The 24,919-nt window shown below is 35.3% G+C and overlaps 1 protein-coding gene across 4 annotated transcripts in view; it reads right to left on the bottom strand.

The window, feature by feature from the left end:
* LOC125242637 overlaps positions 1-24,919 on the bottom strand; it is a 112,800-nt gene extending 87,881 nt beyond the window's left edge. For all 4 annotated transcript variants that reach the window (XR_007178896.1, XM_048151465.1, XM_048151469.1 and 1 more), the window contains exon 1: positions 24,738-24,919. The gene's annotated coding sequence lies outside the window, so the exon portion shown is untranslated. The remainder of the gene's footprint in view (positions 1-24,737) is intronic.

Genomic DNA, 24,919 nt, shown 5'->3' with positions numbered 1-24,919 from the left:
ATTTCACACTACAAGTGGACATCTTTGAGGCATCAAAATACCCTTTTTAAATTTTTTTATTGCGAAAAACACGCGCTGCTTTCGGGTCGGTTACTTGGTCGCTACTGATCGGACACGGCGAGCACTCGCGCTTATATCTTATACTATTAAACGAGCAATTCTTGTATATTTATTTATTTATTTATTTATTTATTTATATATACCGACGATCTCGGAAACCGCTCTAACGATTTCGCTGAAATTTGTTTTGTGGGGGTTTTCGGGGGTGAAAAATCGATCTAGCGTAGCCTTAGATCCCGGAAAACGCGAATTTTCGAGTTTTCATGAGTTTTTCTTTCGCATTTGTAAACGTAAAATATGGTCCTTAATTTCGCCGCGCGCGCATCGATTCCGCTTAGCTCAGTCGCACGAGGTCGGTCTAATGTACGCAGATAGATCGTAGGTGTCAGGGTTTCGAATCCCGGTCAGAAATTAAGTTTTTGTTTTTTGTCTTTTTTTTTTTGTTTTTGTATTTATAAGAGTTTTTTTTTTATCTAAAGACGTGATATATTAAAATAGAACCGAGCGAAGCTCGGTCGCCCAGATATCATTGCAAATACTAGTAAGGCTGGTGACCGCGAGTCGTCTTGTAATGGATGTCTATAGGGGTTGGTCTATGCTAGAGTGCCATGTAGTAAGGTCACGGCTACAGTTGATCAGCTGATCAGCTGTGTGCCACCAAATAGACAATTAATTATTATTATATTTCTTTTTACGCCCCTTTGTACCCCAACACAAAGGCATTCATTCCTTTCTCACCTTTGTTCGCGAAAATCCTCATTTATTCGAACAAAAACAGAATAAGCCAACAACTAGAGCACAGTACAGAAACAAACTGCAACTACCCAAAACGAACTTACAAATGTATAAAAATAGCCCTCACTACAAACAAATGTATATTAATAACCAATAAAATTCCAGACTCAATTAAACAAATACCCCAAGACTAAACTGCAAAATTTGTTATTAGGTAAATGTTATTACTCAGTTAAAGATGTCTTTGATGATAACCTATGATTATTATTTTATTCTTTTAAACTATATTTTTTAAATAATTATTAATATCTTAATTGTGAAATTTTAATTCTTTTTTTTTAATTAATCTTAATAATTTATTGATTCTGACTATGATTTATTTTTTAACTTTTATAAAATGAAATTTATTATTATTGACCAATTTATTGTACTAGATTTAGAAAAAACATTGTATATTTTTTATTTTTAGCCTAGATTAGTTAAGATAAGCTTGTTGTATGCCCTCACAGAGCGTCATGAACTGACCTACCTACTGCATTACACCTGCATTTTAATGTATGTACATGACTTTACAATGAATAAATTAAATTAAATGAATGAAATAAATTAATTAACAAGAATTACTATTCTTATTATTACCCACATATGTGTCATTAACTGGGTAAGGGGGCTTGTGTTGTGGGTACTCAGACAACGATATATATAATATATAAATACTTATATGCACAGAACATCCATGACTCAAGAACAAATATCTATGTGTATAAATGCCCTTACCGGGATTCGAATCCGGGACCGCGGCGCAGCAGGCTAGGTCACTACCGACTGCACCAGACCGGTCGTCGTATACAGTATGTAAACTAACGAAAACCATTTACTGTAACCCGTAAATGTCCAGGTGATACTGAGAAACTTTTACTATGGGACCAACACCCAAAACGCGAAATAAAAATTTACTCTCCCATAGGAAATACTTACTATAAAATAAAACTACCTATGAAACTGTCAGAAGATATTTTCGTGATTTCGGGGTTGATCCCATAGTAAAAGTTTCTCAGTATCACCTGGACATTTACGGGTTACAGTAAATGGTTTTCGTTAGTTTACATACTGTATTATGTCTAATGTATGGGAGCCTCCCTGAAATATTTATTTTGGTCCTTTATTTTTATATATATTTTATAACTTGCCTGCACCATCCAGATGTGATAGGTACGTGATGTTTTTTAACTTATCATAAAGTTTAAATCGCGCAATAAAACAACATTGCAGTTGTTGAGCAGAGCTAAATCAAGTATCTGACGCTATTTATCTTGACCGCCCCCTGCGCTACACTATCTCGAGGACTGGGGGGTAAAGCATAATAAGTCAAAAATGGCTGTTTTGAATTAAAATTGTTATTATGGTTTTAATCCCATAGGTATTTTCAAGCTTAAGAGTTTTTAATGATTCACGGTTTTTTTCATTAGACTTATATTGACCGGGATATAGACCGTGATTACCTTTTTGCATGCATCATGATCACGCAAAACTGATCGGTTTTCCGTGATCATGATGCACGCAACTGCGTCGAAATATCGGGAATTTTCAAGCTTATTTGATAATCATTGATGTATGTGGCTTAAAAAAAAAACAATAAATCCTTGAGCAAGCAGGTAATTAATTTGTGTTACTTTAACTAACACTGAAGATTACTTAATTTACATCGCAAAAAAATGCGGGTTATGGTGGTGCAAGTGATTCGATCTGGGTCAAACGTGGATTTCAATTCGTCAATCAATAGTGTTGATTCAAATATATCAGAATTTTAGATCGAGGGTGATTTTTGAATCTCGCATACGGGGTTTTGTCACTAAAATACCGGTTGAAAACGGTGACTTGCTTATTATTTTACCATTAGACCATAATATCGTCAATCATTTCATGTGACTGTGAAATTGAATTTCATCGAACGTGCTATGATTTACTAGTACAGTCAAGTGTAAAAATATGGGTGCGTACAACTTATCAAAAATATGTCCCATAGCACTTTATGTCGGCGGAATAAGGTCTCGGTACATATTTTCGAGCGGATAAAATCGATACGTATTTTTGCACTTGACTGTAGTAGCACAGAACATTATGAATTAAGGTCATCACGGCGACACAGAATCACAACAGACATTACATATTCTGGTAATATAATTTATAATGTATCATGAATTCTTCGTTTTCTTAGGCAATACTGTAAATAGACAACAATAAACAGCAAAAAACAACTACCTTGTAAACATGGTGAGGAAACAGGACTTATCCCAATAAAGCCTAGCTAACCTTCGGGTTAGAAGGTCAGATTGCAGTCGCTTTCATAAAACTAGTGTTTACGCCAAGTCCCAAGGATCAGTTGTCAAAGCGGACCCCAGGCTTCCATTAGCCGTGGCAAATGCACGGATAACGCAAGGAGGATGATGACTACATCTACCTTCTCTACAAATAAAACTTTCTAGATTATTTGTTTTTGTTACTTATCAGGTTTTCCCTCGTAGTCCTCGATCTGGGCTTAGTGTGTAGTGAGTTGATCTCTTGGGGAATGTGGTCGATATTATTACTATAGAAAACAAGGTTTGGTCATTTTATCGATACTTTATTAGGGTTTGGTTTGTCAGTAGGTAATCCATACATACTTTATTACTTATACACCCTGTTTTTATTGAATTCCGTTAACTTTAAGGGAAGATTCTTTAGTTCAAATACAATTAATTTTCTAAGAAACTAGCCTCTTAACTCTTACGGTTATCGAATGATTAAGACGCTACGGGAGCGAAAATGCTAAAATGGAAAAGAGTCCCCCTTTCAACTTGGGAAATTCAGTTAAATATACTAGTGTTATTAACTTTTTTTTTTACATTCAATAAACAACTAGTAACCTTTATTAATAATAACACTTAAATAAAAATTTGGTACAATAAATATTATAAACTAGGCATTAAAAAAAATAATACTAAAACCAACTAAAACTAAAAATCTAAGTCTAAAGAGGGCCCCTGGGGCATAGTGCCCAAGATGCTGGCAGCATTTCCTCGCTGAATCGCAATACTTATACGTTGAGCGAGGAAGCTGCCAGCTCTTTTGTCCCCCGTAGTCTCAGTCAGCCGCTTCGCCAAGTCCTTGTATAAAATCTGGGCGCCCGGGCCCCACGGACCGAGGAAATCGACGCCAAAAGCAACAAAGTTGTAATTGGCGTCGAGACCTCCGTATTTACGTCTTTTATGCGTCTCTGCAGCCTAATTAACTAAAAAAAGATTTATCGAAGAAAAAAATGTCCATTAAGAACAACTCAGTTAAAAGATATTGCGAGGAAATCTTTAAAATAGAAGTTCCGCTCTCGACTGTTTTCTCCTTCAAAAGTTATTTAAACGGAACGAAATTTGAGAATCTGAATAACAATGAACTAATCTGTGTCGGACCGTTTAGATTTTTTGGCTAATTGTTACGGATCTTGAGTATCACACCTTCTTTTGAGCCATATTGAAAAAGGCCGTTTTTAGAAATTTTTGATTGGCTCTAGCGTCTTTTAAAATAAAAATAGCAAAAAAATCAAAACGGTCCGACACAGATAAAAATTATAATAATTTGTGTTTAAAAAATCATTGCTCTATCTTCAAAAACTAAGGAGGAAATAGTCGAGAGCGTTTGTATGGAGAATTGACCTGTATCGTATCGTCTTAAAAAAAACTGAATACGTGTGTGGCATCCTTTACCACTTCCTAATGTTATTTATTTTGACATGTGCCGTCAAACACTTGACAATGACTTTAATGTTATGATTAAAGTCCTCTCACACTAACTTAATCCATTTATTATGCATGGAAATGAAAAAAAATCGAATTTAACAAAAAGCGATATACAGGGTGATGTTGAACCTAACTGCGTGTCGAATTTAACGAAAAACAAAAAAAAAAAACATGGTTTATACTTATAATATCATAGGTAGGAAAGTGTGTGTCAGTTTGTTTGTCCGTCTTTCACGGCAAAACGGAGCTACGAAATGACGTGATTTTTTAAGTGGAGATAGTTAAAGGGATGGAGAGTAACAGAGACTACATTTTGTCTCTTTCTAACGCGAGCGAAGCCGCGGGCAAAACCTAGTAATTAAATATACTTTTGAGATTTGAATACTAACTACTAAAAAAAAGAGCTAGGGACTCCCTCGCACAACGTAACAGCATTGCGATACCCACAGCAAGAAAATGTCGCCAGCATCCTTGGTAAAATGCCTCAAGGACCTATCTTAGATATGAGCTAGCTTTAAAGTTTATTCTTAGTTTCTTATCCATTTGCGTTCATGAAAATAAAGATATATAAAAATGAAAAACACACGATCGAAATGAAATAATATAAAATATGAAAGGATAATTATTATTTTTCTAACACATTTGTCAATACGTTAAAACTTAATATGATTACAGAATTGAATACATTATAACTAGTCTAATAAACTAATAAAATATAGAGAAGACCTTTTTATCCATTTTAATCTTATCGAAAACATTTCTTGTCGGATTCCGAAGTATAAGCTTGAAGCACCCTAACGAAAGCTTTCCTTGTTTTGTTTTCCAGATGAATAGTTGATAAGGGTTGTCTTCAATTCTAAAAGGACTTATCTGTATATAAAATTGTGGGGACTTAGGATAATTTAACGCTAAAGGTTTGGATTATATTATCCTTGTTTCTATCCGGAATTTGCCATTGTATTTTCGTTGTTTACAACTTTGTCATCACGGAAATGGAGACATTTTTAACCCCCGACGCAAAAACGAAGGGGTGTTATGAGTTTGACGTGTCTGTCTGTGCGTTTGTCTGTCTGTCTATGTGTGTGTGTACCTGTTGTATCCATTTGACTCATTTTTATGATACCTAATTATTTTAATGGCTAGACAGAGTTCAAGTTCATTAAAACACATTTTGATCTCATTCTAATTCCTTATTCTACGACAGGTACGCATTAAAATTTCTGTTCCACTCTAGTGCGTGACCCTATTGCCGATTGCTCCACTCTTGCTCTTCTAAAAATGTCATATGATTCTTAGAAATAAATGTCGCTTAAGACCTTTTAAATGAGGTGGTAGAGACGGTTCCATTTATGTTGCACGAGGCTTGAGTCGTAAACTTGAAACGCCTTTTACCTGAAGACTGATTCTAATTTTGCAAATTGTACGGTGTTTGATGGCCATTTGATATTTGCCAGTCGTTTTTCGGTGAAGGAAAGCATCGTGAGAAAACCGGACTAATTCCAATAAGGTCTAGTTTACCCTTCAGGTTGGAAGGTCAGATGGCAGTCGCTTTCGTAAAAACTAGTGCCTACGCTAAATCTTGGGATTAATTGTCAAAGCGGACCCCAGGCTCCCCTGAGCCGTGGCAAATGCCGTTCATTGTCTGTTCAACAAGGAAATATTGACGCAGAGTTACTTATCAGCCCAGAAATAGGCATAAAATAAAATTGTCAGTATTAAAGTGTCAATGTGACTGTGGTGAAATAAGCTGGTTACGGGTGCGCATCTTACATACAATATACAATATAAAAAGGCATGCCGAAATACGGTTTCTAATAATATTTCGCTATTGACTATTTTTTGATAATCGCAGTTTCAAACTCTTATGAAATCTACAAATTTAACTTTATTCATGTAGTTACAAGCACATAATTTATAAGCCATGTCTCGAAACAAATAATTACGTTTTAAATTAATACGTACCCCCACAGATCATTTCACTGATCAATCAGCGAGCGGTTATCTATATCGTATCAAAACAAAATAAACATCGGAAAAAATTGGTGAATCTGAATCGGCTCTTGATGTTTGCCGAAGATAGGTTCAATATTTACTGGGATATTGAATATAAACTTTAAAATTGAAATGTCGTCAAATAGCATACCTAAATTCAGAATGATACGTCTTTTTAATGTTAAAACATCGTAAAACCTCACTTCCTCGAGTTCAAATAAAATAAAATATTTTATAAAGACCAGAAATATATATCACTACGCGCCATCTTGCGAAATTTCATTAGAACTATTTTCTTCATACTAAACTGAACTGTCACTCCATTACATCAGAATAGCAGCGCCCTCCTTGCAATAGTCCTATAGGTATAGGCTTTAATTGGTACTTTAAAAATTACTATTTCGTGATTGATGACAATAAATTATGATAATAAATTACACACACTGTGTTAAGAAATAACAGTAAATGTGATGAAAGGGAGCCTATTCCTGCCAACAAACTGTTCTACAGTTTGGCGGAAAGTTATATGTAAAAACTGTTTCACTTTTATTGAATAAATAATTTATTTTTATTTTATTTTTTTTAATCGCGATTCTAGGTAATTTATACTGTAGGCTCTTAGTCGACGCGCTGTCAGTTAACTTGATATACCTTGATGGTTGATAGTTTGTCGACGAGCGTACTTTATAATTATATTATGTAATACGAGTATTATGTACGCGTAACTCTGTTAAGTTTGTAGAATCGTGTAACGTGTTTGCTGCGTTGTGCGAGATCAATAGTAATCTCACGCGAGGGGTCGCAACAGGGCTTCTATTTGACACCCTGTCATATCATAATTATGTTGGTGTTGGTGAATTATAACTAGTATAGAATTGAAAAGAGAGAAAGTGTAGAACTAGTATAGAATTAAAAACCGGCCAAGAGCGTGTCGGGCCACGCTCAGTGTAGGGTTCCGTAGTTTTCCGTATTTTTCTCAAAAACTACTGAACCTATCAAGTTCAAAACCATTTTCCTAGAAAGTCTTTATAAAGTTCTAGTTTTGTGTTTTTTCATATTTTTTAAACATAATTATAGTTCAAAAGTTAGAGGGGGGGACACACTTTTTTTTCCTTTAGGAGCGATTATTTCCGAAAATATTAATATTATCAAAAAACGATTTTAGTAAACCATTATTCATTTTTAAATACCTATCCAACAATATATCACACGTTGGGTTTGGAATGAAAAAAAAATCAGTCCCCCTTTACATGTAGGGGGGGGGTACCCTATCAAAATATTTTTTTTTACTTTTTATTTTACCACTTTGTCGGCGTGATTGATATACATATTGGTACCAAATTTCAGCTTTCTAGTGCTAACGGTCACTGAGATTATCCGCGGACGGACGGACGGACGGACAGACAGACATGGCGAAACTATAAGGGTTCCTAGTTGATTACGGAACCCTAAAAAGAGAGAGTCTAGTGACGAGTACATAATTTCATTTTTCAATTGTGATAAGCATAGCCGAAATGTCAATCGTGGATGCTAGACGCACATCGAAACGCAGTCCTCACGCCAACACGGAAGAGCAATAGAGATAGCTAGCTGCGATAACGATATTATCGTAAGCATTTGTGGATTTGGCTAACTGTTATGTACTAGGTTAGCAACCCGTCACGGCTACATCACAATGTCATTTTCATTTAACCCCTTAATGCTAATAGTAGCATTGAAACATAAGCTGATTCATCTGCTGTCCCTGTTTCTTCTGGAAATACATTATCATCATATCAGCCCGTTATCGCCCACTGCTGAGCATAGGCCTCTCTTCTAGTACTCCCCTTCTCCGGTCATGACCTATTTTAATCTCATCGTCCACAAAAATACACGCGTAAGTTTATGTATGTATTCAGTCTACTTTGTAAAGCGTATTTCAAAGGTATTACCTATTTTCTTAGGTAAGTATTTACCGATTCAGGTTGCGTCTGTCTTCCGCTCACCTCGTAAAGGAGTGGCCGAAGCGAATTACGTCTGCAAGCAATTTGGCCGACCTCCAGGAGGAACTGGCGTAGAACCCATGATGGTACTCTGCGGAGCTTTTAATATACACAATTTTTTTAATGATAACTGGCTATTTCATACGGTTTAGTATAAGAGAAAAATACTATTCGACTGAAAATTACTCCCTTTATATAAAATAGGATTACAGTTTAAGATTTTCAGGTTCAAATTTATTTATCAAGGGAAAATTATGTAAATACCTTTATGTAAATATTGAAGTACCTACCTTTTATAGTAGGTAGGTACATACATATATACATACATACATACATATAATCATGCCTGTATCCTATAAAGGGGTAGGCAGACGACATGAACAACTAAAGTTTCAGTGCCACTCTTGGCAAAAAGGGGTTTATAGAAATCGAAATTGTGCCATTGCAGTGGCAGGTAAGTACATTTTTTTTTTGTTCATAAATAGTTCACAGTGAAGACAATAATTAAAAAACCGGTCAAGTGCGAGTCGGACTCGCCCACCGAGGGTTCCGTACAAACTTTCAAACTCGCCAGTTTTTCACATAACTCTAACGACTTGACCAGAAGACAAAAGTATAGGTACGATTTAAACAATTTTTACTTTAGTGGAAAGAAGATGATTTACGTAACATCTCGTATTAATTTTAAGTACAGTACTATACAGGATGATTCATGAGTCGTGAGCAGGAGTGAACAGGGTACTGGGGAGGGTCACGCTGAGCAACTTTCATAATGGGGCAACACTGAATTGTGATTATTTTTCTTAACTATGACTTAATTGATAAGTACTTAATTGATAGCTAATTATCAGTTACGTTCTAATTATGACTTAATTGATGATTAACTATCAATTAAGTCATAGTTAAGAAAAAAAAAAATCACAATTTAGTGTTGCCCCATTATGAAAGTTGCTCAGTGTGACCCTCCCTAGTACCCTGTTCACTCCTGCTCACGACTCATGAATCATCCTGTATACATCCGCAAAGGTGGGTAAATTAAAAGTAAAAATGTGAAAAGTTTTTTGTGAATAAAAAAAAAGTTTTCAAGATACAAACACGGTTATATTTTTCCTGTAATATTTAGCATAAAACAATTTTTTTTTTACATTTTCCTTCAAAATTCTTTTTTTTTTTTTTTCACAACAAAAAAATTATAAAAAATAGTTTATTTACGTTCAATTTGAGCTCTTTCTAACGATACCCCACTTGACCTGGTAACTTGAAATTTACAGTTTTCCCCCCTTTCATTTTGGCCATTTTCTACAATTAAAATTAATAAATTTAAAAAATTATACCTTCTATTTGTAGAGGTTCACAATGTTCACAACTATTCCAAATTTCAAGTTGATAGCATTAGTAGTTCTCGAGATATTTAGGAATGTGACAGACGGACAGACAGACGGACAGAGTCGCACCATAAGGGTTCCTCCTGTTGTACCTTTTTGGTACGGAACCCTAAAAACGAATTAAATGCAACATCTTAATAACAAAACATATTATGACGAAACTAATGTATGTTTCGATATGATGGAATTTCAGAAAATAAAATTGTTCGTGCATCAAAAGGACTGTCTAAATAATTTATTGGAAATATTTTTTGGATCAAAGGGAACGTAATTTAATGAACAAATTAAACGAACCGTTCATACAAATTCATAGTTCCCATCAATATGGAGAGAAAAATATTAAATTCCCACATTATTATTTCCGTGATTTTTATTATTTTCCTTGTAGCCTCAGTATTCGCTATTCTTAAGGTGAATAATACTTATGTAGATTTAGATATGGATATATTGCATTTTAACTTTTTTTACTGTGACGGACTGAAATAGCATGACACGATCACGCCGTTCAATAAAACAATAACGTAAAAAAATTGCACTACACCATTAATAAGAATGACGACTACATAAAAAAATGGCATTCTGTTTAGTCTGTCAGTTAGATCGGCCAAAAATACTGAACACATTTTTCGCTTTTTCTAATTAATGAAAAAATACAAAGATATAGAGCATTAAAGTTCCGGAGTGGGGGCTTGTGACGTCAATTCTAACTAAAAATTGTACCTATTAGGCGTGACGTCACGCGAAACTTCAACGAACTGTACCGTCGTCATTTTTCGTTTACGAGAAAACAGAAAAAATACGTGTCTAAAATTTTTTGATAATCTAACTGACGGACTAGTTAATTTTTTTAGTCGTCTCGCCTAATAGGCACACAAGTACTATACACACTACACACACCTAACACACGTATGTACTGTTATTTAGTACATAAGTGTATTAGTATACTTGAATGTTCTGCCAACACACATAAAATATCCACCACATAATTACTGCCACATACAATCGAAACATCCGCTCGTCAATTCACCTCTCTGCTGAAAGACGGACTTAGCATATCAAAGGCTGTTCAGGCACCCAAAGGTTCAGAAATCCGACACTTCACTTCTTTTATACGACGGGCTAAGAGTGAGTAGGCGTTTTTTGAAAAACCTTCGGTTGATTCATAAAATGAATTAGGTACTTTCTATCATGACAAAACGATACCAAGAGCAAAGATTTATAATTAATAATGTAGCTAACTTGAATATCATAAAACTGATTTTTAAAATTATATAAACACGGAGTACCTACTCATGGGTCAGCTTTGGCAATTTGCACAAAAAGGTAGTATAAACCTGTATTTGATAAATATACATACATACAACATACATACAATCAAGCCTGTATCCCATAAAGGGGTAGGCAGAACACATGAAACTACTAAAGCTTCAATGCCACTCTTTGCAAATAAGGGGTTGAAAGAAAACGAAACTGTTACATTGCACAAATATACTTTCATAAAAAGGGTAAAATTTAAATGATTTGTAAAGAGTAATAAAAAGTTAAAGTAAAATATAGATATAAATATTGGGTACTTCTTACGCAGATCAACTTAGCCCCAAACTAAGCAGAATTTACCTTAACCTAAATTTACTTTCAAATGTACATTCAAATTTAGTTTTAAATTTACTTTCAGATACAAAAAAACATTATTACCTAACTACCTAAAAATCTACTTTGAAAATTGTAATGTAACATAGTTGAGAATAGCATGTACCTACCTATTTTATATAAGATCACAATTGTACTTTAATATTATTTTAAGCGCTGAAGATAACCCTGTATGAAAGAGCGAATACCTCCTAATACAAGTTTTAAACTTAAAAGGAGGATTCGGCCCCTACGCATGTGTACTTTGCTGAAAAATAAATAATTTAGAAATTTAGAAATTTAGAAATTTAGAAATTTAGAAAATTTAGAAATTTAGAAGCAGAACTAGTACTATGGGTGCATACTTAAATAGATAGATAGATAGATAAAAGCTTTAATTGAATGCTGCAATAACACACAATTACAAATGCAACACAGAACAACAAAAAGAGAACAAAAAAACATACAGTTGACTTAAAATTACGTACACAACATAAAAAAATGCTTGCCAACACTGTGTGCATTGCAGCAAAAACAAAAGGGTTCCGATAAATATATACTTATATACATGGAGCGAAGATATACGTATGTTAAGTATTTAAATACATGGAAAAAGTCCGTTGAGGCACTCTGTTCGGTCCTTGTTTGTTTATTTTTCTTTCTGACTCTTGGAGACCATATACATCTCCAAGGAAAAAAGTAGATTAAGTATACATATATTTTTTTTTCCCTTTGCTTAAGACAACAAGAGTCTTTTACAACTCTAAAGTTATTTTAGTTATTCGGTTTTTTTTCTTCATGTATAATTTTTTTTAGATGTACTTTGACACTTAGAGACTCTATACATCTCTAACATCTCTTATTAATAATCATAATAGCTTTGTACTTTGTATAATTTCTTGTGTTAATATTTTTTTTTATGAATACTTTTGCTTATTAAATTGTATCTTGTTTTTTTTTTAATGCATGTTAAATATAAGATGTAATGTTTTGAAAAGAAGTGGCCCGCCGAGTTTCTTGCCGGTCCCATAGTGGATACCCTCCTCCAACTGAGGGGGGACTGAAATCTTCTCGAGGCTGAGGCGTAGGGTTAGAGCCGGCGTAGTTTTATTTGACGTTCAGAAGCGCATTGTAATATGCCTACTTGGAAAATAAATATTTCATTTCATTTCATTTCATTTCATTTCATTTCATTTCATGACTCAGGAACAAATATCTGTGCTCGTCACACAAATAAATGCCCTTAACTATAATAAGCACAGAATACCTTTGTATGTTTTTGCAATATTAATATGTATTTTTTACAACTTTGGAAATCTGTACGAAAAATAATAAAAAAACCGAATTTGATAAATATACTTTCATAAAAAGGGTAATTTTTAAATGATTTGTAAAGAGTAATATTTAAACATTAAAAAAGTAAAATTAGTGGCAAGAATACGACCGAAGGTAGTTTTTTTAATCGACATGAATTCCCTGTTTGCACGTAAAATGCATGATATTTTACAGTTCGGGCACTTTGAAGTAGGGACATAAATTATCTTTGTGCTCTAGTGTAAGATATTGCACTACGTGTTATAAAAGTACTTTTCTACGACCATGCACTTCCTGTTGAATAGTTTTCTAGAACAACTTTCGTGAAATTCTCACTGTTTCCTGTATTTTGACCTCTTCCTTCCCTTCCTTCCCGGCCTTCCCTCTGCTTCTGCCTCACCCTGTCGCACTCCCCCGCGCCGCCGCCAACCCCCGAAGCCCCGCGATCCCGCTATATCCCTTAAAGGCTTCCTAACAATGCTTTATATCGTATGCGTGGGTGCGCGGGGCGCCGGACGGAGGCTGGCATCTTTTAGGTAGGGTTTTAAACATCTATGCACGACACTGTAAATGACGAAGAACACTATGGGAGTAGAAAAAAGTACTAAAATGCAGTTTTGGCGTATAAAAAAATTACCTATAAAACATGGGTATAAATTAAGTCAGCACACTAAAGCTTCACATTTCACAGCTAACTTTTTTACTTATCTTTGCTTCCATCTAGTAACATTATTTTAATAGCAACACGACAAACTATCATCGTTCCGTCCCGCATAACTTTTGAAACCGCCGCCGCCTATTCATCGTCCACAAAAGCGCCTCAAACTGCAAACGTGAACATTAGCTGACTATTACCATTTCTCACTGCATTCTGCTTGCTAATGTATGGAGTTGGAAATGGATTTTTCAGTACAGATGGTGTTTTCTTTACGCACTAGTGCGAGAAGTGGTTCATTATATACCAGGTCGAAACTTTGAAGGCTCATCTGTACTGAAAAACGTCGTACGATACACGTGCAAAAAGGAAATTCGTAACTCGTGTTGATTTAAAACTCCCTTCGGTCGTATTTTAATTTATCGCCACTCGTTTTGACCTTTCTTTTTACGCACTTGTATCGTTATGTAACTATTTACTACCTAGTAGGCTTTGTAAATATTACGTTATTGAAGTGAAACTTCTAATGCGACTTCTAACTGACAGCGCGTAACACGTTAACACGTCAAACCAGTCACTCATTTACTCAGTGATACGTTTAACGTGTTAAACGCCAGCTCACTCAGTCACTCACTTACTCCGTCAGTGACAGAATGGTTTTGAATTGTGGAATGGTTGGTTGGAAGAGTATCTTTATATGTTTGTTTTTGCAATAATTTGATCCATTAGCAATGTAAAATATTCAAAACAGTAAAAAGATGGAAGTAACTAAACGCAAAAACGTAAAAGTCACTTGACAGAATATTTTTGAGGTTGTGTTACGAAGTTTCACTTCTTCCGCGCTGAGAGACTCCACGCATTTTTTTTTTAAACAATATAAGTACCTATCCATATGGAGGAGGCAAGTAATGAGAAGACACTGAAAGGTAAGGATAGACTACGCAACTGCAATTATGTGTTGCCTAGCTAAAAAAATCTTCGAAAAAATAAATGTATGACATTTGGCAGCAACAACAGTCGGTTATAATAATGACGCTACTAGCCGGGCTATCATATGATTGGCGCAAAATTATCTCGCCGGGATACACACTATAAGTCCTTATGCCAATATCGTTGACTTGTAAATAAACTGTAAGAACCTTTCGTGTACATATTTTCTTCACCCGCGGCCCGAACTGTTTACAATACCTATGATCTATGTCACGGCGAGATACTGTCGCGTCAATCATGATTATGGTAGACTGGTGTGATAAAAGTTTTGCCTCCTCATTGGTTAAATTCACGTAAACATTATTTATAACTTTGTAGATGTAAATTTTTATCGGGTAAAGTACAGCGAGGCAAATCTCGACTGGGGGACAAAATAAATGTAACTGGTCCATTTTTTTCATGTTTTACAATGTTTTTCTACTCCAGCACTTTTTGTCAATTCGACTATTGTCAGCGGTATCCAAACTAACTTCATTTGAGTAACGATAAGAAAGTCTATTTGTCTATAGGTGCATATGACAACTGCTGTGCAGTAATCATAATATATGGATAATATATAGGAAATCTGTTACATTTTTTTTTAAGTAAAACTTTCATTTAACAGGTTTGTTTTCAATTGCAGTAATAAGTAGCTTTTTTAAAATAATTAATATTTTTGGTCATAATTTAAATCAAGATGAAAAATATACTGAAATTATAGATATTGTAAAACAAAGGTAAAAAGCATAATTCTATTCAACCACATTTTTCGTAATCGAGAACCGGCTTATTTTCTATTTATCTTGTCTATGGCTTGTTCGGCGCGTGTTTTGTTGGAAATTTGTAAACTTTGTCGAAACTATTTTAGGGTTTTGTAGTTTATTATCGGTTGACGTTATTGTGCAAAATCTTAAGTTATTAATTATTATGAGTGATTCTAATGAATAATGTACTCAACTATAAATCAAGGCTGTGCGCGCTGTTACTGACAGATTGTTACCTGAAAAGTCGAAGAAAGCGTACATGGAAATTAACCCATTTTATTGTTCTCGGATAGGTATATATTTGGCTGTCGTAGAAAAAGTAAAGTATACAGTTGTAACATTATAAGGCTAAAAGTCTTCATAAAGTTACCATTATATAATATAATTTTGCATTATTAAATAGAGTGTCCACCGATTTTATATGGTAGGCGTGTTCAGTGGATACATGTAGAACTCAACATCATAGTTTTTACTTGAAGAGTGCTAATGAAACTTTTATTAAACAAGACCTTTATGGCATGGGATTATAAAAACTTATAACAAAATTTTTATGAGCTTAGTTATTTGGGGTAGAAGTCCCATAAAGACGAGAATATTTATAAAAAAAATAATAATATATTTATATGTAGACGTAATACCTGGGAACTACCAAGAACAGGATTCAACAGACATTTTTGGTGTCAAATTGTCAATTAAATCCATTTGAGTTTGAATCAAAAGAAAAATATTTACATTGATTTAGACTAACACGATTTGCACTCATAATTTTAGAACAAAACGGGACTTAATCGCGTAAACACTTACATTTATATTTATTTAATTCTATCAACGGAACGTCTGTTGTTCTACAGCAGAAAAGTACGTGAAGCGATTGAAATTAGGAAGCATCGAAATTTCAACCAAAATGAGGGACAGGGAATTTCTTCTTCGTGGAATCCAGTGATTAGCAAATGTAAGCGTGAAAAAACACCGAGGGACACACCGGCTGATGTCGTGAGTGTTGTGTGTAGGCAAAGTGACAACCCTAGCGCAAAAGTGAATAATCAAGAACAAGTGCGGGTAGTTCGAGAAACTCGCGCGGCTAGAAGATGTTGATGCAATTCCTCGCCAGTCTACCCGTGACCACGAACATAATGTGATGTTCGAAACGTCGGGCCTAATATAAATGTAAGTGTTTACGCGATTAAGTCCCGTTTTGTTCTAAAATTATTAAAAATATTTACTTTTGTTATAATTACGCTGAGTTCGAAAACCTGTAAATCTACATATTATTGATATTATAATAATATCATTAATATTTACTGAGTAAGGTACCAGTGCTCGACAGTGTCCCAGTAGATGTTACTTTCAATCGTAATTCATTATCAATAAATGTGACAGAAAAGTGCCACATACTGGACATTACCGAGTCGAGCACTTGTACGTTTCTACCAAATCGAAGTTATCGAAGTTGAGAAGACGAAAGTATAAGTTATTATCTAAGACATCTAAGTAAGTACCTTGGTAACAGTCGCAAAGCCAAGCAAATTAATTTGCATCAATTAGAATAGGACGTTTTAGCATCCGAGCACATTGAATGCATCTGGTATGTAATTGGCTGAAATGCAAATGTTACTGCATGGCACAAGGACTTTAATACTAATTAATGTACGACCGTATAATGCTGACGATTTCTGAGCTTCGAATGCGTTTGCTTTAATAATCTGATATTTGGTCAAATTATTCACACGAGTAGAAGACAAAGATGCAAACTACTTACACTTGTGAATTATCTGCAACATCAGGATGATCTTTGGGATGTCATAAAAGATAAAGGTAGTGCATATTTATAAATTGAAATCCGTTTAAAAATGGATATATTCCTACACCACACTGCTGCTTGGAGATGAATCAAGAAGGCTTGCCCACCTGATGTGTCGTTTTTAACCAAATATTAAGCAGGTAATTCATATAAAAATAGAAAATGCCATCCTTATGGTAAGCGACAATATGGTTATACTTGAAAACGTCATAAATATCTAGGTAACACGACCAAAAGTTTACTTCATTCTATGCATATTATTTTAGTCTAGCTCCAACTTTATAAATAGTCCACGAATATTAAACGAGTAAAGTGCAAAACACTCCCGTGTAAACAAAATATCCAAGCATAAAAACTATGAGGTGGCCACCCTTTTAAGTCTGTCGCAGTTGTTCCTATGTTCAAATTAAGTATGAAAGTGCGAGACACATGACGTATGAGGCAAAAAAGCGCAACCATTGTAGTTAGGATCGTATTTCAACAAAGCAAATAACATTGCAGACCTTTTAACTATTGCTTTGGGCTTGTGTGAGCTATTTCTTCCAAAGTTGGCCCGGAAATAAAATATTTTCATTCCGATGTGGCAGTTTTATTTGTTCTGTTTTGCGCACTGCTACATCACCAATATAGCCTTTGGTTTTGTTTGGTCATGCAGTTTTTACATCAATCAAGATAGATATATAAATAGGAAACAAAAGATATATCGCGCTGCGTGAAAAATACGAGGGAATATATACCGTCCGATTTGAAGTGTTATCTCAATTTGATCAATATTTTTTTTAATTCAAAGAAATTATACAAAGATAATAGAAATTGTTGAAATAAAGTACGTGTAACTGTGTGCTGTGTGTATGTTTATGTGTAGTTGTGTGCCATATGCGTGAGTGCGTGTCTTTGAATGTGATTATAAAGATTTGATGAACTTATAAAAATATCTATCCTGACGAAGCCTGCGTTGCGGATGACAAATGTGATTAGTGGTATTGTTTTTTTTTTTAATGTAAGATTGCCTGTGTAATGTGTTTTGTAGTATTTGAATGAAATAAATATATGTTTACTACTTGTAAAATATCTATGATATTAGGTTCATTATGTAATATCAGTAATATGTGTCGTCATTATGTATATCCATTTTTTTAAATAAGTAAAAATGTCTACTTGCCCGTCATATTTATTTGATTTGTAAAGGCAAATCCACAAACATAATAACGAAGTTTTCCCAGACGGAACCAGCGGCCGATCGACATCGCTAAAATTAGGTCAGACTAACGCCAGACTGTCTGGAAAAACCCCACTTATAGCCTGTTTGTCTACGATTTATAGCATTTTAACGATTTACCGGCCAAAAATATTTTGTGAATTTATGTACTTAATGATAATTGTGGGGTAAATAAAAAGTCGTAGGTACCTACTGTAAGAAAGGTTTTTTTTTTTCAAGCTTATTGTTAGACTGTTTACATACATATAATCACGCCTGTATTCCATAAAAAGGGATAGGCAGAGCACATGAACTACTAAGTTTCAGTGCCACTCTTGGCAAAAAGGGGTTGAAAGAAATCCAGATTGTGACATTGCAGTGACAGGTTGCCAGCCTCTCGCCTACGCCACAATTTAACCCATATCCCACAGTCGACTTTTACGACACCCACTGATTGACTGTTAGACTGTTTGTCTACAATTTATAGAATTTTAACGATTTACCGCTTCAAAATTTATGTTAGGCATTATTTGTTACTTTTTATGTAATATTCATTTTGTAACAGAGCTGAATAAGACATAAAATGTATCAACTTTATGAGAAGTTTTCTTTTATAGGGGAGACTAACGAAGGACTATCTGGAAGGGTATGTCTATGGTTTATAATACTTTATACCATTTTCACGATTTAGGTGCCGCTGCAAAATATTATAAGCCATATTATGTAACTTCGGTTTGTTACTTTTTGTGTCGTTATGATATTGTTGCAAGTTAAAGTAATTCACAGGTCGAACATAATTAACATAACACACTTAGTCGTGATTAATTAACATAATTTTACTTTTTTCCGTTTCACGTGTACAAACGAGAGAATTAAAAGTGGCATATTGTTATTTGGCCTTAAAAATTAAAAATATTTATATTTAAAAATAAAAAAACAGAAACTGTCAAATATTTCCTTTTTTCCAATTTCCGTATATGTCTTTTCCAAAATTTTCAGCAATCATAATTACATTTAAATCTAGCCATTTCACCACTTTGCGAATGCGGAGAGGAAGAGCAGACTACTGAACATATCTTCCAACGCTGCCCACTCCACTCATATCCCGGGCCTGCTGAGGATCTGTTCATCGTGACACCGGACCTGGTTGCCTGGCTTAGCAACCTCAAGGCTACACTCTGATTGCTTTTATAATTTGCCATACGATTAAATAAATAAATATATCTAGAGAAGGTCTGGGGCCCATTCCTCGAAGCTACAAATTACAATTTACAAGTGGTTGACAATGTCTAATACCTATAACAAGTTGGAATGAGACTTCCGCTTGTAACTTGTAACTTTCAGTTTTGAGAAATGGGCCCCTGGGGCCCGTTTCTCGAAAGGCACAAGCCTTGTATTACAAGTGTGTTTCCATGACAACCCATACGATTTGACAGTTCGCGCACTTGTAATACAAGGCTTGTACCTTTCGAGAAACGGGCCCCAGGTATCACTGACCCATTATCAAAATCCACCTTTCCCGGCGCGTTCAGGATTTATTATCTAATCCAGTTTCTTTTGTTCTTGTGCTCAAATTCATTTTAAACACATTAGGCCCACTTGCACCAACTACTTAACTCAGGGTTAGTGGGCTGTCATCTGTCAAATTCCATATAAAATGGTGGGTTAACCCGCGGTTTAACCCTCCATTTTCGTTGGTGCAAGTGGCCCTTAGAAACTATTTAGTCACAAAACAAATATAACTATGGCTATATTATACATTTATTAACTCTAAGAATACGACTGAAAGACTTGTAAATGAAATAATTTTTTAAAAATCCACCCTGTTTATTATAACGCCCAATGTCGTTTTAGTAAAATGTAAGTATAGTATTATAAAAAGTCTTCTAAAAACTGGTATTCATCCCTCGCTCATTTAGAGAGGCACAAAAATGCCTATCATTTTTTTACGAGCAATTTTACGACTGATGTCAACGACCGTACTTAATGCGAATCATAATAATGTAGATTTCTAATTTAAATATTAAAAACGTGTTTTTTCGCATCGTATGATATATAATTAGGTATTTATTGGTTTAAATGTCAACTTCGGAGTCAAATGGTCACGAATTCGTTACGTGCTAATTATACTTAAATTATAGTCAAACCAAAAAGAAACATACTTAGAATAACTATCCACCTATAATTTATATGTATGTAGCAAAGACATATATAACTCCGTATAGACAGATAAAGTCTAAGAAAAAAACGTACCTCAGTACCATACAGAAAAAGAGTACGGTGGCCTAGATGGCATTACACCTTTGGGGTATCTACGCTCAGCTAGATGGCGCTAATATTAATATTTGACATTTTAACACACATCAAGCTGCAAATATGGGCCAAATTGTCAAAACTAAGGTTCCAAAGTTTTAAGCCTGTGTCAAGAGATGGCAGTCTGTGCACTGCGATTAAACATTTTACTTCGACAGTAACACGTTACTCTATAATACTAGATCCTCTTTGGTATGTAGTAACGATTTTTGTCAAAAGCGCTGGTAGCCTAGCGGTAAGTACGTGCGACTTTCGTCCAGGAGGTTGCGGGTTCGAACCCCGGCTCGCACCAATGTTTTTCGGAATTTATGTTCAAAATGTCATTTAATATTTGCCAGTCTCTTTTCGGTGAAGGAAAACGTCGCGAGGAAACCGGACTAATACCAATAAGGTCTAGTTTACCCTTCGGGTTGGAAGGTCAGATGGCAGTCGCTTTCGTGAAAACTAGTGCCTACGCCAAATCATGGGATTAGTTGTCAAAGCCCAGGCTCCCATGAGCCGTGACAAATGCCGGGATAACGCAAGGAGATGATGATGAGGTGATGATGAACAATTTTTGTCAAAAGTTCTAGTCAAGTTGCATTGACAATGACAACCATCCCTCGATACATCATTGAAATATTAGAACTTTAATATCGACAATTTGACAACATCTCATTATTTTTATATTAAAGGAAAAAAATGGAAAATTTACGCTTCCGGCGGGACTTGAACCCGCATCCTTTTTGCAATCCGTGAAAAAAAAAAAAAAAAAACATATCATTATTTATGCACATGATATGAACCGATCAAACCGAGCATTAACAAAGGAGTGGCACCATCGAAGCGAGATTATTCTTTATGGTTCCAAGGTATGTAAGGTAAGTTTATTTTTTACACTTTTTTTGCCTTTTCATCATCCTCCTTGCGTTATCCCGGAATTTGCCGCAGCTCATGGGAGCCTGGGGTCCGCTGTGACAACTAATCTTGGCGTAGGCACTAGTTTCATGAAAGCGACTTCCATCTTATCTTCCAACCCAAAGGGTAACTAGGCCTTATTGGAATTAGTCCGGTTTCCTCACGATGTTTTCCTTCACCGAAAAGCGACTGGCAAACATCAAATGACATTTCGCACATAAGTTCCGAAAACCTCATTGGTACGAACCGGGGTTCGAACCCGCGACCTCCGAATTGAAAGTCGCACGTTCACCGCTAGGCCACCAGCGCTTGTTTGTCTTTTAAGGAGTTCAATCCTGACCAGAAATACATATATGACTACGCGCCATGTTGAGAAATTTAGAACTATTTTATTCATATTTACTACTTAAACTGAACTGTCACCGCATGCATCAGAATAACAGCGCGCTCTTGACCATATTCCTATGTATATTTCTACTCAATCTTTTTTTTTTAATAATAAACTGGCCAGTGATTGACCTTAGTCGCACCTGATGGAAAGTGACGACAAGGCCGAGGTTGTAGCTCACTGGTTCAGTAATAGCCTATTCACTCTTGACTTGAATTCACCCAGATTGTATTCGCCCGGGAATACAGACGAGGGGAGCATGTTCCATTCCTTAGCAGTTCGCATTAGGAAAGAAGAGGCAAACCTCTTCGTACGAATGAAAGGTAGGTCGACAACATAAGGATGAAACCGCTCCCCGCGCCTGGTTGTCCGGTGATGGAACGGGGAAGGAGGAACCAGGTCATGCAGTTCCTGTGCACACTCTCCAGAATGTATCCGGTAGAAGACGGACAAGGACGCAACTCGACGGCGATGCTCGAGGCTTTGTAATCCTGCCTTGCCTGCCGGAACGTCGCCAATGAGTCTTCGAGCTCTATTACCTTTGGTTCTACTCAAAGGATCCAGTTTCCAAGGAGACAAACTAGGCTTTGTCTAAGTAAGCGACAATACTACAAACTGATACAAATGCCATAATATAAAGACATGTCTTTGTCGCATCGTGCATTCTATTCATTGTCGCATTGTCGCAACAAGGTTCCTTTCCTCTAATGTGTGCTGCGTGTGTTTGATATCATGATATTCATGATATCCGGGCTTTTTCGCAAGAATAATCACCAAAAATATTTTTTCTAAGATAGGTAAATTTTATGTTTTTCTCTAATCAGAATCACGAGCCCCTTCGATCTAGGACAAAAAAAATGGTCCCAAAATTTTCTATCAGTATGCATACTTTCTACTTTCTTAACGCTGTAAAAAGTGTTACGAAGTGGAAAAATAGTAACGAAGTGGAAAAATTAAAATTAGAACGCTTATTTTTATCTAGTAGGATCGAAAGGGCTCGTGATTCTGAGCAGGAAAAATATTTTTACCTATTTGAGAAGAAAAAGTTTTTTTTTTTAAACTTTTTCGCGAAAATACCTATCCACCAATCATATTCCTTGGTTCACATAGCATTAGTACTGTTGGAAACGGGTTTAATTAAGCTGCTTGGATATCAAACATATCTATAAAGCAGAATTGCAGTGAAAAGACAGTCATCCTTAAAATCCAAAAAGGTTCCAGAACTGAAATACTATAACAATACGCATTTTTCAAATACACCTAAAAGAAAAATATTTGTGTACATAAGACTCAGATTTATAAGATACTGTAATTAGTTTTCAATGTCTATACAATACATAGGTTGGTGTATTCCTTTACAACTTTCGCAAGGTGTGCCGGGACATACGAGCCTTAAATTATATAAAAAATATCTGGGTGACCGAGCTTCGCTCGGTTCTATTTTATTATATCACGTCTTTATATTAAAAAAAAACTGTTGTAAAAAAAATAAAAACAAAAACTTAATTTCTGGCCGAAATTCGAAACCCTGACACATGCGATCTGTCTGTGAACATTATTAGATCGACCTCATCGCTGAGCTAAGCGCAGCTATATGGTCGTTAATTTCGCCGCCCGAGAATTATCTCTTAACAATACAACTACTCCACACGAGATGGCGATAAGGCTTCGCTAGATCGATTTTTCACCCCCAAAAACCCCCACATAACAAATTTCAGCGAAATCGTTAGAGCGGTTTCCGCGAACGTCTATATAAATAAATAAAGGAATATACAAGAATTGCTCGTTTTTACTTGTTCATAGTTCTAAAATAACAGTACTTGCTAGTACGGATTACAATTAACAGATGGCGGTATGTGCCTATTATTTCCGGATAATTCTAGAATGCACTTCTGTTTGAAGTATTTAATTTTAAAAATACTACTGAGATAACGGAAGAAGCTTAAAATTCGTAATAATAATTAAAGCACTTAATGAATACGCAAGTTTTGTCATCCGCGAATCATAAGTTAGTCAATGTTTGTTGTTTCGTATCCTTGACCTGTGTCGCCATCTAGTTTGATAATAAATAGTACCTACATCGATCGAAAGAATTCTCAGTCTTAACAATACAACTACTCCACACGAGATGGCGCGCTTCCGCCACAAAAAATGTGGCATTCAAAAAAATTGTGTAATTTTCTATTCGTGGTAAGTATTTTTTTCAGTAATATGAAATGACTTGAAAAAATTATTACACCTCGCCCGCGATTCATAAGTTACTCAATGTTTGTTGCTTCGTATACGGGGCCTTGACCTGTGTCGCCATCTAGTTTTTGCAATAAATAGTACCTACATCGAGCGAAAGAATTCTGTCTTAATAATGCAACTACTCCACACGAGATGGCGCGCGAAGAAAAACTCATGAAAACTCGAAAATTCGCGTTTTCCGGGACCTAAGGACAAGTTAGATCGACTTTTCACCCCCGAAAACCCCCACATAACAAATTTCAGCGAAATCGTTAGAGCGGTTTCCGAGATCGTCGGTGTATATAAATAAATAAATAAATAAATAAATATACAAGAATTGCTCGTTTAAAAGTATAAGATATTGGATTTTTAAGTTGGAAACCGTAGTTTTGTGGACTTTTTTAGTCTTCGTAAAGTGTATCCGGGTGATTTTGACTATTTATATCAAACATCACCGATATTCCCTTAATTTACCTGTTAGATTGGAGCTGTACTCGATATTCTGATTTTCCAAATCATCCGTATACACAAAAGTATTTCACAAGTAAAAATCATTTATATTAAGCATGAACATGTGTTTAAAACATTTTTTATTGACACAAAAATGTAGGCAACCCCTGGAAAAGCTTCAAATAAGCTAATTTCAAACTCACCTTATCATTCCGAAGCACAAAGACGTCTAAACACGTTGCAAACTACCCCGGCTTGTGCCACGCCGTATCGAACCTTATGCCCCTTTGCCACATGTGTTAAAATCCCCCACAGCGTTGCACTAACACTTCACTTGTTTATGGGTCGCATTTTTTTTAAATTGCGGGACTGTGGCACACGGGTG

Source organism: Leguminivora glycinivorella, chromosome 3, assembly GCF_023078275.1.
Source record: "Leguminivora glycinivorella isolate SPB_JAAS2020 chromosome 3, LegGlyc_1.1, whole genome shotgun sequence".
Taxonomy (NCBI): domain Eukaryota; kingdom Metazoa; phylum Arthropoda; class Insecta; order Lepidoptera; family Tortricidae; genus Leguminivora; species Leguminivora glycinivorella.
The sequence above is the reverse complement of the archived record's forward strand: the minus strand, read 5'-3'. Positions and strand labels throughout refer to the sequence as shown.